Source organism: Pseudopipra pipra, chromosome 1 (genome assembly GCF_036250125.1).
Source record: "Pseudopipra pipra isolate bDixPip1 chromosome 1, bDixPip1.hap1, whole genome shotgun sequence".
Classification (NCBI taxonomy): domain Eukaryota; kingdom Metazoa; phylum Chordata; class Aves; order Passeriformes; family Pipridae; genus Pseudopipra; species Pseudopipra pipra.
This window is the reverse complement of record NC_087549.1, coordinates 141075533-141086328: the sequence shown is the minus strand read 5'-3', so window position 1 is coordinate 141086328 and position 10796 is coordinate 141075533.

Here is a 10796-nt window from a genome sequence, read left to right as displayed (position 1 = left end):
CGGGAATGAGGCTCTAGGATAAGAGTGTCCTAAGCAATTAGTGAGCGAGGCCTGTTGGTGCTGATCCAGGTCACGCAATTCAGTTCTGTAAGAAAGTGAACTCCCAGGTAGTCCTGCTGCTGGAGGTACAGCGGTGATGCAGGTGGAGAGCAGCTCTGTGTTAGCCTGTTGGTGTGGTGCAGCTGGAACAAGAGCTGTTCCAAGGGTCAGTGGGAAGGGGAAGGAAAGGTTTGCTCCTGGCACAAATGATGCTGAGCTGGATGATGAGCTCTGTGTCTGTGGCGTTCCCAGTGACAGCAGCCGGGCGAGCCCGGGCGTGTGCTCACCATTAGGTGGTGGTCTAGAACAGGGAAAAAAACTGCAGGTTGAGATTTTCAGAGCAGCACTACAAACTCAGCTGCAACTCTTCAGCGTAATGAGGGCTATTTTTTCGGTGGAGATTACTGAGAGGATATATTTTACCTTTAACTGTTTGTCTTCCCCCTGTTGTGGCATGTGCCACATCCTCGTGTGCACCATCTCTTGACACATGCAACAGCAAAACCACCCACATCCTAAATTCTGTCAAAACTTTATAGTCTCCTCTTCTTGTCCTGTTTTAACACATCTGCTGAAAGAATTATGCCCTGAAGGCACTGAAGGACAGAGGTATGTGCTTTCCCAGTGTAGAGAGCTCTGCCAGGTCTGGAATTACTGCAGTGGTCTGGGACACAGGGAGCAATTTCCATTTCAGTTCATAAATTGCCTGTTAACCTGAATCTAGGTATTGGCTAGAACTGGTGTTTAGGAACTGGAAGTAGTGGACAAGTTGGGAAGAAGCTAAAAATCACAGAAGTGATGATTTGATGAAACTACCAAAGTACTATGTTGCTGATTTAAAACTAGTTTTATACACTTTTTTTTTATCTGTTTCATAGCATGAACATTTTCAAATGTTTGAATACAGAAGTCATCCCTCACAGTCGTATAGCACTGATCCTGTGCCTTTCTGCCTATGGTGACAGCAAGTAGTCTCCAATCTTAATGGAGCCTGATTACAGCCACTTTTTTTAAAGGCATGTCCTCAAATCTAGCCCAAGTGCAGATGAAAATGGTGTTTTCCATACTGTTTTGGAACCATGATTCCATAGGTATTTGAGGGATGTAGTTGCTTACCTTGCTGTTGTCAAGCCTGTGCTATCAGTAGCTAAAGAGCACTGTTAGTGTTACACAACATGCAGGCTGTTACTGATTTTCTGCTAATGAGATGCAATTAAAAGGAGTAGAGAAACATTCTTTTTCTCTGGATTCCACTGTGATTTACATTTTCCTAGTGTCTGTTCAAACAATTCAGTCCTATTCAGTGCTAACAAGCCTCTGCTGATCGCAGTGCTGAACAGTAAACATGAATTATTTCAGTACCATTCAGACAAAGATGATGCTTAGTCTGTCAGGTGTTAATTTTAAATCCCCATCTCACTTTTTTAGACCCCTGCTGTAAAAGCAGCTATGGGCTACAGCTCATGGTTTTTATGGCAGAGTTGTCAGTGCTGTGACCAGCATTTTTTGGGTTCTGTAGAAGACGGGTTTGATGAGAGATGTGAGGCGTTGACAACAATCCTTTCATCAACACTGTCTCAGGTCTGCAGGGATTATCAACCACTGGCACTGATACAGATAAAATCCTTTTCACTACAGTCTGTAGACTTCCTTTCCTTTCATTTGTGATTTTTGGTGCATTGCCAGTGTAAATCAGTCTGTAGCTGTCAGTAATACTTGTCTGGTTGATATGATGGTTTGAAGCTGGAACTGAAGTGAGGCAGACAGACCAATTATTAAGAGCAAACATCATCCATCTGCCGATGCTGTGGCATAAAGCTGCTGTTCACTTCTCTTGTTTCTGGGAGATGCTATTTACAGGGATGTCCCAATAAGAATTTTTTTTCTTAAGGTACTTTTATTTCCTTTGTCATATGTTTGTTGTAAAGATGCTTGCAAAAAAAGCAAAGCCATATTCATGCAAAATTTTATTAAAGTATCAAAACCCAAAATCCTTTTGGAAGTGCTAGACCCAAAACTAACAAAGCAGATTTTACCTGCGGCAGCTCGCAGTAAGGAAAGGAGTAGATTAAAAGCCTTAAGTTAACACAGAACAAAAATATAGATCAGGTACCATGGTACAGAAAATCAGTAATGTATTGAGATTCTGGCATCCCTTCCAGCAATAACCTGGAACTAACCTGATGCTCAGCCACTGTTCCTCTGAGTACTTTCTGCTTTTGGGTACCTGCTCAGCCAACAATTGCCATCCTTTAGGCACTTCCTCAAGACAATAGTCACCTTCAGCATCAGACATGGTGGAGGGGCAGCACTAACAATAGGTCCAAATAATACAAAATAAACTTCTGATGGCATAAGTGTTGTTAGATAATGTTCCCATTTTCTTACTGCTTCCCAGGGAGCTACAGACTAATCCTGCTTCAACAAGGTGATCCTCTGCCCAATTTGCCTGCCAGGCCAGCAGGCACACTGCCTTCAGGTTCCTGAAAAGCCCCAGCACAGTCTGTGCTGAGTGTTGTGGTTTAACCCAGTCAGGCAGCTCAGCCCCACGCAGCCACTCACTCAATCACCCCCTGTGGTGGGATGGGGGAGAGAATTGGAAAAGTAAAAGTGAGAAAACTTGTGGATCAAGATAAAGATGATTTAACAGGTAAAGCAAAACCTGTGCACACAAGCAAAGCAAAACAAGGAATTCATGGGGCGGCAGGTGTTCAGCCGTCTCCAGGACAGCAGGGCTCCATCACATGTGACTGTGGCTTGGAAAGTCAAATGCCATCACTCCAAATGTCTCCCCTTCCTCCTTCTTCCTTCAGCTTTATATATGAAGCATGATATCATATGGTCTGGAATATCCCTTGGGTTGGGATGAGCCAGGTCAGTTGTCCTGGCTGTATCCCCTCCCAGCTCCTTGTGCACCCCCAGCCTCATCACTGGCAGGATGGTACGAGAAGCAGAAAAGGCCTTCACACTGTAAGTGCTGCTCAGCAGTGACCAAAACATCCCTTGTTCTCAACACCCTTTTCAGCACAAACCCAGAACACAGCCCCATACCCGCTACTGGAAGAAGAAAATTAACTCTATCCCAGCCAAAACCAGCACACTCAGACTGTCCAAAATTTCTGTATGACCTTGAATAATCCATTTGTTCCTCTCAGGAGTAATATGAATAGTGTGTATTGGATTACTCACTATCAACTTTAATCAAGTTTTAAGATAAAGCTGATAGTTGCTTAGAATCGTAGGCTTGAAAAATGGAACTAGTGATGACCACAGAAGGCAGCAGCATGCATCATTGGAAGTCTATTTACAGCTCCTTGGGGGCTTTGTGTGTCTTGGCTAAGTTGGCATCATGAGCCAGTCCCACAGAAACCATCCCTGTACAGATTTGGCCTGAAATCTAAACTGGCTCTGCTTCTAAGCCTGACTGCTGGTGTTCCTCAGAACAGCCACCATGGACAGGATAGGCCTTCTCCCTTCTCACCTCCCTGCCCTTGCACTGAGACATCATCACTAGGTAAAACAGGTGCCTTTGGGTTTTCCCTCCTGCCTGTTGCATGTTATTTCTTAAAGCAATCCTGCTCTTGATTTCAGCTTAATTTGTAGCTGGGAGGAGCTTGTATACAGCTCTATAGCTTGGCTGGCTGAACTGAATGAGGCAAGAAGAGTCAGAAAGTCTAACAAGAAAGCTAAAATCTCTCCTCTGCATGGGTGTCAGGAAAGAGTTGTGAGCTCACAGTCCACAACAAACCAGTTTTTGGAAAGATTTCACTCTGTGCAATCCAAACACACCATCCATCGCAGATTCCTGCCAAACCACAGTGGCAGGTACACGTCAGGAACAGCCACAGGGGTCTGACAGTGCCAAATGGCCAGCCTGGGTTGTGTTTGCAGTGATGGGACATGTGTTGTAATGGAGATATGCACTCATTTTCTGTCAGATTATTCATGAGTAACAGCTTTAATGTGCTTCTTTCACAGGTTGCCCATGGGCTCTGTGACAGGATTTGGCACTGGTTCGGTTGGTGCCAGAGCAAGCAGCACTCCAGCGGCATGCACAGTGCAGCAAGTCCTGGTGCCCAGACAGGACCAGAGGCACAAACTGAAGCATGGGAGGATCCCTCTGAACATCAGGAAACACTTTTTCGCTGCCAGGGTGACAGAGCACTGGCACAGAGTCTATTCTTATTTTATGAAGTCAGCAGCTGTACTGATTCCCAGCATATTAACACGCATAACTGAGCAGGATTTCATTTTGGATGGGTTCCAGTCCAGCTGCTGATTACCTTTCAAAAACCAGTAATGCAGTCACATGCTACTATTTATTAAGGCTTGAACATCTTCTAACTGTTGGTGAATCCAGGGCACTTTGTGGATAAGTCATTTCTTGTTAGTATTTCCCTCATGAGGGGAGGTGGACGGGCAGACACTGATCTCTTCTCTGTGGTGACCCAGGACAGGACGCAAAGGAATGGCCTAAAGTTGTGTCAGGTTTAGGTTGGATATTGGAAAAAGGTTCTTCACCCAGAGGGTGGTTGGGCACTGGGACAAGCTCCCCAGGGAAGTGGTCACAGCACCAAGCTTGACAGAGTTCAAGAAGCTGACAGTTGGATGATACTCTCGGACACATGGTGTGATTCTTGGGGATGGTCCTGTGCAGTGCGAGGAGTTGGACTCAATGATCCCTGTGGGTCCCTTCCAACTCAGCATAGTCTGTGATTCTGTGGAGACATAAACTGGCTGCTATTTGTCAAAGGAACAAACCCACATCCCTGGGAAAGGGGTTTTACTGCATTTGAATTCACTAAAAACTGAAGCCAGGAGCAGCTTTCAGAAGCAAGAACTGGTTTGTGGAAGGACCAGAGCGCCTTGGCCTGGGAGCTCTTGTTGGTCATGGAGACAAGGAGGGACAAACTGTGCTAGATTACAGCTCCCTGTTAACTCTGGGACTCACCTTTCAGATCAAATCACATCACTTCATGTTGGAATATCTTTGCATACAGAGGCCAAGGAACCATGGTTACTTTTGGAGAGTGTGCACACAGCCTGGCTGACAGAGGTTCTTCTGAAGGCATCTCTCTTGCAGCAGTGTCCTTCCCTCTGAGCCATGGAGCTTGCCACAGCCAGTTATGTTGTTTATAAACAAAACAGGCGTCTGTCACCCTTTCTCCACTTTTTAATATTGTGACTACTCTGTGCAGAACATACAGTTTGCATAAAGTAAAGAACTGGATTGAAGTGAATGAAAGCTGTGAGTGGCAGGCAGGATCTTCTGAGGTTCTGCTGAAAGTGTCACAAGATTTCACTTTGTAGTGCTAGATTAGTTCCTCATCTCTGCTGCATTTTCTCTCTCAGTGAGATGAATGCAGCAGTATTGCTCATGTGAGAAAAATAACTGATGTTAAAACCTGGAAACTGGTGTTGAAACTTAGAAAGTGCTCCAGGTTTCAAGCACTAAAGATCTTACTGATTTCACTGTGTGGGTACACAGTAATGAAATCGGTTTTGATTTGCAAGATTGAATTACACTGTAAAAGTAGTGTAGTAGTGAGATAGAAGATACTTTAATTGGACCCACCCTCCCTGGAACACCAAACCCTTGGCTGTCTTTGGCAGCTGTCATCCCACTGTGTCTCAGTGCACAATCACTACATAAGCAATGGAGAAACCTCATCATTTTGAACTTGGAGATGAAAGCAATCCTTATTTACTGTTACACCCAGCATCCATTGTGCACAGGAAGAGTGTGATTATAAAAATACAGTTAGGACAAGTCTTGCAAGTCTTCCCTACCTGACTGTAGCGGGATAAATCCTGCCCTTGTTGGATTAGCTACACTACAGCAATGCCCCTGCAGCAGTGCAGAGCAGACCATAGCTTTGTAAAATCTGTGCAGAGTTGTCGCTCTGGGGGCAGAGTCTGGGTCTTGAGGGCTGTGATGAGAATCTCTAAATTCTCATAGAAGCTGGAATCTCAGAAAAGAATTTCCCTCTTGATCAAGGCTCTTTCCACTGGAACACAAGCAACATCTGGTTTTACACCAGAAAGTTTTGACAAACAATATCTTATAGGATTAAAAAAATGTTATTTGTTAGCAATCATCATTCTTTGAGCCACAGGGCTTGGTTTGCTCAATTGAACAGCACATCTTGTCCCCTGTGACACTCTCAAGTATTCCCAAGACAAGCCACACCAGGCTCACAGATCTGACAGAACCTATGGGAGATCTGTGCTGTCCTGGAGCGGCAGCTGGAGGCCAGGCTGGCTGCCCTGAGTCTTTTCTCTTGACACTGTACTTGCACATTTGAATCTCTTCTGCTGTGTCTCCCAACACCCCGTAACTGCCCTGCTCCCCTCGCCCCTCTCGCTGGCAGAGGCAATGGATGGCTCAGGCATCACTCCACCTGCATGGCCATGGGAAGAACAGGGTCTGAGGAAAGGAGCCTACAAGTGCAAGGTGAGGTAGAAGAGGGTGTGGCCTGAGAGTCTGTAATACCTGCATCACAGGTAGATATTCAGCTACAGCCTGAGTTTATGGAAAGGTGATACATCCCATGAGCAACAGCTACTGGTGAAGTAGCATTCCTTTGCTCCACTGATCAGAAGAGTCTGTCTCTGCACTAACGAGATCTTGCACCAAATTCAAACCCCTCATTTTTGAAGCCTTGAGGCTGCATTGAAGCAGGCAGCTGGAAGTTCAGAGCAAAAAGTACTCACTTATGTATGAAAATATACCTTCAGCCAGCAAAAGGACAGTTCTGGATAAGATGAAAGTAGATCCAGCTTGGGAGGCAGGACAGTATTTCATCATCAGAACTAGAGCAGAAGACATAATTTCACAGTTTTTCAATCATCTGAGACAGGCATTGAAGGAAATGGCTGCAGTGAATCCCCCATTTCTGGCCAACACTTTTATAATGCAGTCAGATTTTTCTAGTTCCTCCTGCAAAAGCAACATATAGTTTTGCAATATTTTTAAGTGGCAGCAAGGACATCGTGTTCCAGTTCCGCATCCCTGATGTATCAATTAACTTGAGTGACTTGGATCTCTTACCTTGAAGCTGTGCACATAATGTTGACAGTAAAAAAAGAAAATGCTGCCAACAGTTGTTGAAGTGCCAAAAAGAAAGTGCTCTGTTCAGGCTCACCCCAACCACCTCATTGTTCCCATCCTATCTTATAGGATAATCAGAAAGTGCCTGTACAATTCCCCACCCTTTCCTCACTTTCTCTACAGGGAAGCATGAGATCAGCAGCTTTCTCCTTTTGTTCATTTTTGTCCTTTGCATGAATGCTATTTGTTTTGATTTATTAGAATTTATTTTCTTAAATAGAAAAAAAATCATGGAGTATAATGCAGGGATACCTGCAGCCTGGGGAAGCTGTCTCTGGAGACCCCCTATTGCCAAGTCTACTGTACAGAATTGTTCAGAGCACTTAAATTTTGGGTTTCTGCTCCACATTGCACTGTAGAAATTTCATCCTGACTGTAGAGGCAGCACAGGGAGATTAATCTGACTGGGCTAAAGAAAGCCTTTGTGAATACCACTGTAGTGATTAGCAGGTTTATAATTGCTAATTTGGTATTCCAGTATTTAATGATGTCTCTGGAAGGAGTGTTATTGGTATAGAAATATTTACAAATAGCTCTCAGCTAGCCAGTAAACAAAGACACAAGTCTATTAGTGCTAGGAAATAAATTTCCTGCCTGTAACATATGAATATAAGAAACAACAATAGCAACCAAAAGCAAGAAATCTGCAAGATTTAAGAGATATTTCAGCAAAATAGGAAGCACAGTTTGGATAACAATCCCATCAATTACTCACTGTATCTGGTGGGACTGTTACCTGTTTTAGAGAGTTTGGTCACCATGCCAAGTCAACTTATTTTAATCTGTTAAAGTTTTTGGCAATGTCAAACCACATATATCATGTATTTAATTCCACATCTAAAATCAGGAATTATATCTACATTACAAAACCATAAGTACTAGCCATAAAAAAAACCAAAACAAAACAACTTTGCTTGTACAGAATTCCTTTTGGTAAAACTTCCTGTGCTTTACTCATGCTAATTCTGAAGTCTCTGTGATCAATCCCTTCCTTTCCCAGTTGTACAGCAAATGGGCTAATGACTTAAACTAAATGGGAAAGAGCTTCTGGCCACAAGCTATTTTACACTATTCAAGGCAAGACAGGCCAAAAAGAAAAGTGTCTGAAGTGAGGCCTGGGTAGCCACTGTTCTGGCAGCACAATCTGTGCTTTTAACTACTGGCAGAATAACAAACTGAACGAACTTGAGGTCAAATCAATCCCCAGCCTTAAATACCAGACACTGACTTTAACAACACTCCTTATGTACATCCAATGGCAAAATGACATAGAGGGTGATATTTCCATTATGATTCATTTCTCAGCCTCAGAGGTACCTGTCATTGCTACCCTGTATTGCCTGGTTTCATGGATTCCCATTATTTTTTATCTAATTTCCAACCATTTTCTGGAGAAATATTTCTAGTATTCTGTCAAAACTGCTGAGGAATATACCCAGCATATACAGAGTAATCTGAAGAGATTACCAAAATTGACAGATTTCCAGTTGTTCAACTTTTCTGTGTTCATCTTTTCATCTGTGCTTGTCTCTGCTGTAATAGTTGCCTTCCATTCTCCCATTTTTTACTGCTTCTTTCCCTCCCCAGGAGACAGCCAACCTCCACATGGGGATTCCAGCAGAAAGGGAAGCAAGGCAAGCTTTCCAGCTTCGGCTTGCACCAAGGGTTTCTTGATGAGCAGGGAAGTTGTGTTCCCCACAGCAGTGCCCAGGACTCCGTGGGTTTAGTGGATTTCAGTTGCATGCCATGAGGGATTACCCTAATCTTCAGGTACAGAGCAGAGGTAATTCACCTTTTAATCTATATTTAGCAAAAACCTTTCAAGGCACCTCTGTAGTGCAGCTGATTACCTTTAGCACTTTAGCACTAAATATTACAGTGGGTAAATGATAGAAGTTTAGGAAGCTCTGGGAACACTGGAGTTGAGAGCTCAGACACTATGCATGGTACCATTTCTATCTGTATGTTACTGCCCAGAGCTGGAAATGGTTTACAGAGAGGAACTGTAAGCAAAATGGTCAAGCAATATGGAGTAGAATAGTGGCCTCTAGCTAAAAGCTAATTTAGTTCTATTATGGTTGTATCAAAACAATCTGATAGCAAATAAGTCTTACTAGAGATCAGAATAAGAGACATACTTTACCTTTGTGAAAATTCTGCCCATCATATACCGGAAGGAGACAAGGTAACATGATAAAGAACAGAAGAACAGGAACAGTTGGTATACAGAAAATAAATAAATAATCAGGGCAGCAGCATCTATTGCTATGTGACTGCTGAATTCAGAGTGTGTTCTCCATGCATTTCTGATGCATATTTCAAATTGCTTTAGACACTTACACTACCTGTCCTGAAACCAGTGATTAGAAGGTCTGTAACCCTTCTGGTCAGTATTTCTACCTCTGGTTATTTGCCCACATAAATGTTCATTGATTGAACATCCCTCAGATGCAGAGTACCTGATCGGTTTTGATACACATAAATAAGTAATTATGTCAAATTGTGGCCACATTTTCAAGTTTTAGATCCAGTTTATATATGGTCATCTAGAAAAGCAAATTAGGCCTTTATATGTTTAAGTATCTAATCTGTAGTGTAATCAAATATTCATGGCCTTCAATACATTCTCATAATATATGGGAGAATTAATTGTTCATAGTTGAAAATTTCACCCTTCTTTTTTGTCATTTAAACACATCTAGGGCAGTTGTAGCAGAGGGGGAATGGCTTTAAACTCAGAGAGCAGGTTTACATTAGATATTAAGAAGAAATTCTTTACTGTCAGAGTGGTAAGGCACTGAAACAAGTTGTCCAGAGAAGTCATGGATGCTCTATCCTTGGAAATGTTCAAGGGCAGGTTGGATGGGGCTTTGAACATAGAATCACATAGTATCACAATAGAATCGTAGAGTGGTTTGGGCTGGAAGGGACCTTTAAAGATCATCTGGTTCCAACTCCCCTGCAGTGAACAGGGACATCTTCAATTAGATCAGGTTGCTCAGAGACCCATCCAACCTGACCTCGAATGTTTCCAGAAGTTGGGGATTCCACGACCACTCTGGGCAACCTGTGCCACTGTGTTTCACCATCCTCAATGTAAAAAATTTCTTCCTTATATCTGGTCTGAAACGACATTCTTTTGGTTTAAAACCATTCCCTCCTGTCCTGTCTCAACAGTCTCTACTCAATCTATCCTCTCCTAGGGTTTGTGGTAGTGCAAATAAGAAATTCCCTACAGCTTCTCAGGGAACAAAGTGCAGCGTACAACACCTGAATGTGACTTTGCTGACTCCCTTCACAGAAAGACTGGACAAAGCACCATGTTCTCTACTTATTTAGAGCTGTAGATCAGCCCATTCTGGGCACAGACCCTGGTTGTAAATTGAACAGTTTTTTTAAAAAAGAAATGCAAATAAAAGGAGAGTGAGAAGGAACAAACAGCAAAAGGCAGGGTAGGAGCGGAAGTCTAAAAGTAAAATGAACTTAAAGCCCAAGAGTCTGAGGAGAGTCACACAGGCATTCACCTCCACCAGCCCAGCCTCAGCAGCAGGGAAAGAGGGGGCAAGACGTGGGCTTAGCAGCCATAACCCCCTCCTGCTGAGCACAGGGGATAAGCATTGGCTGCTGGCACCACCACGGGAATATC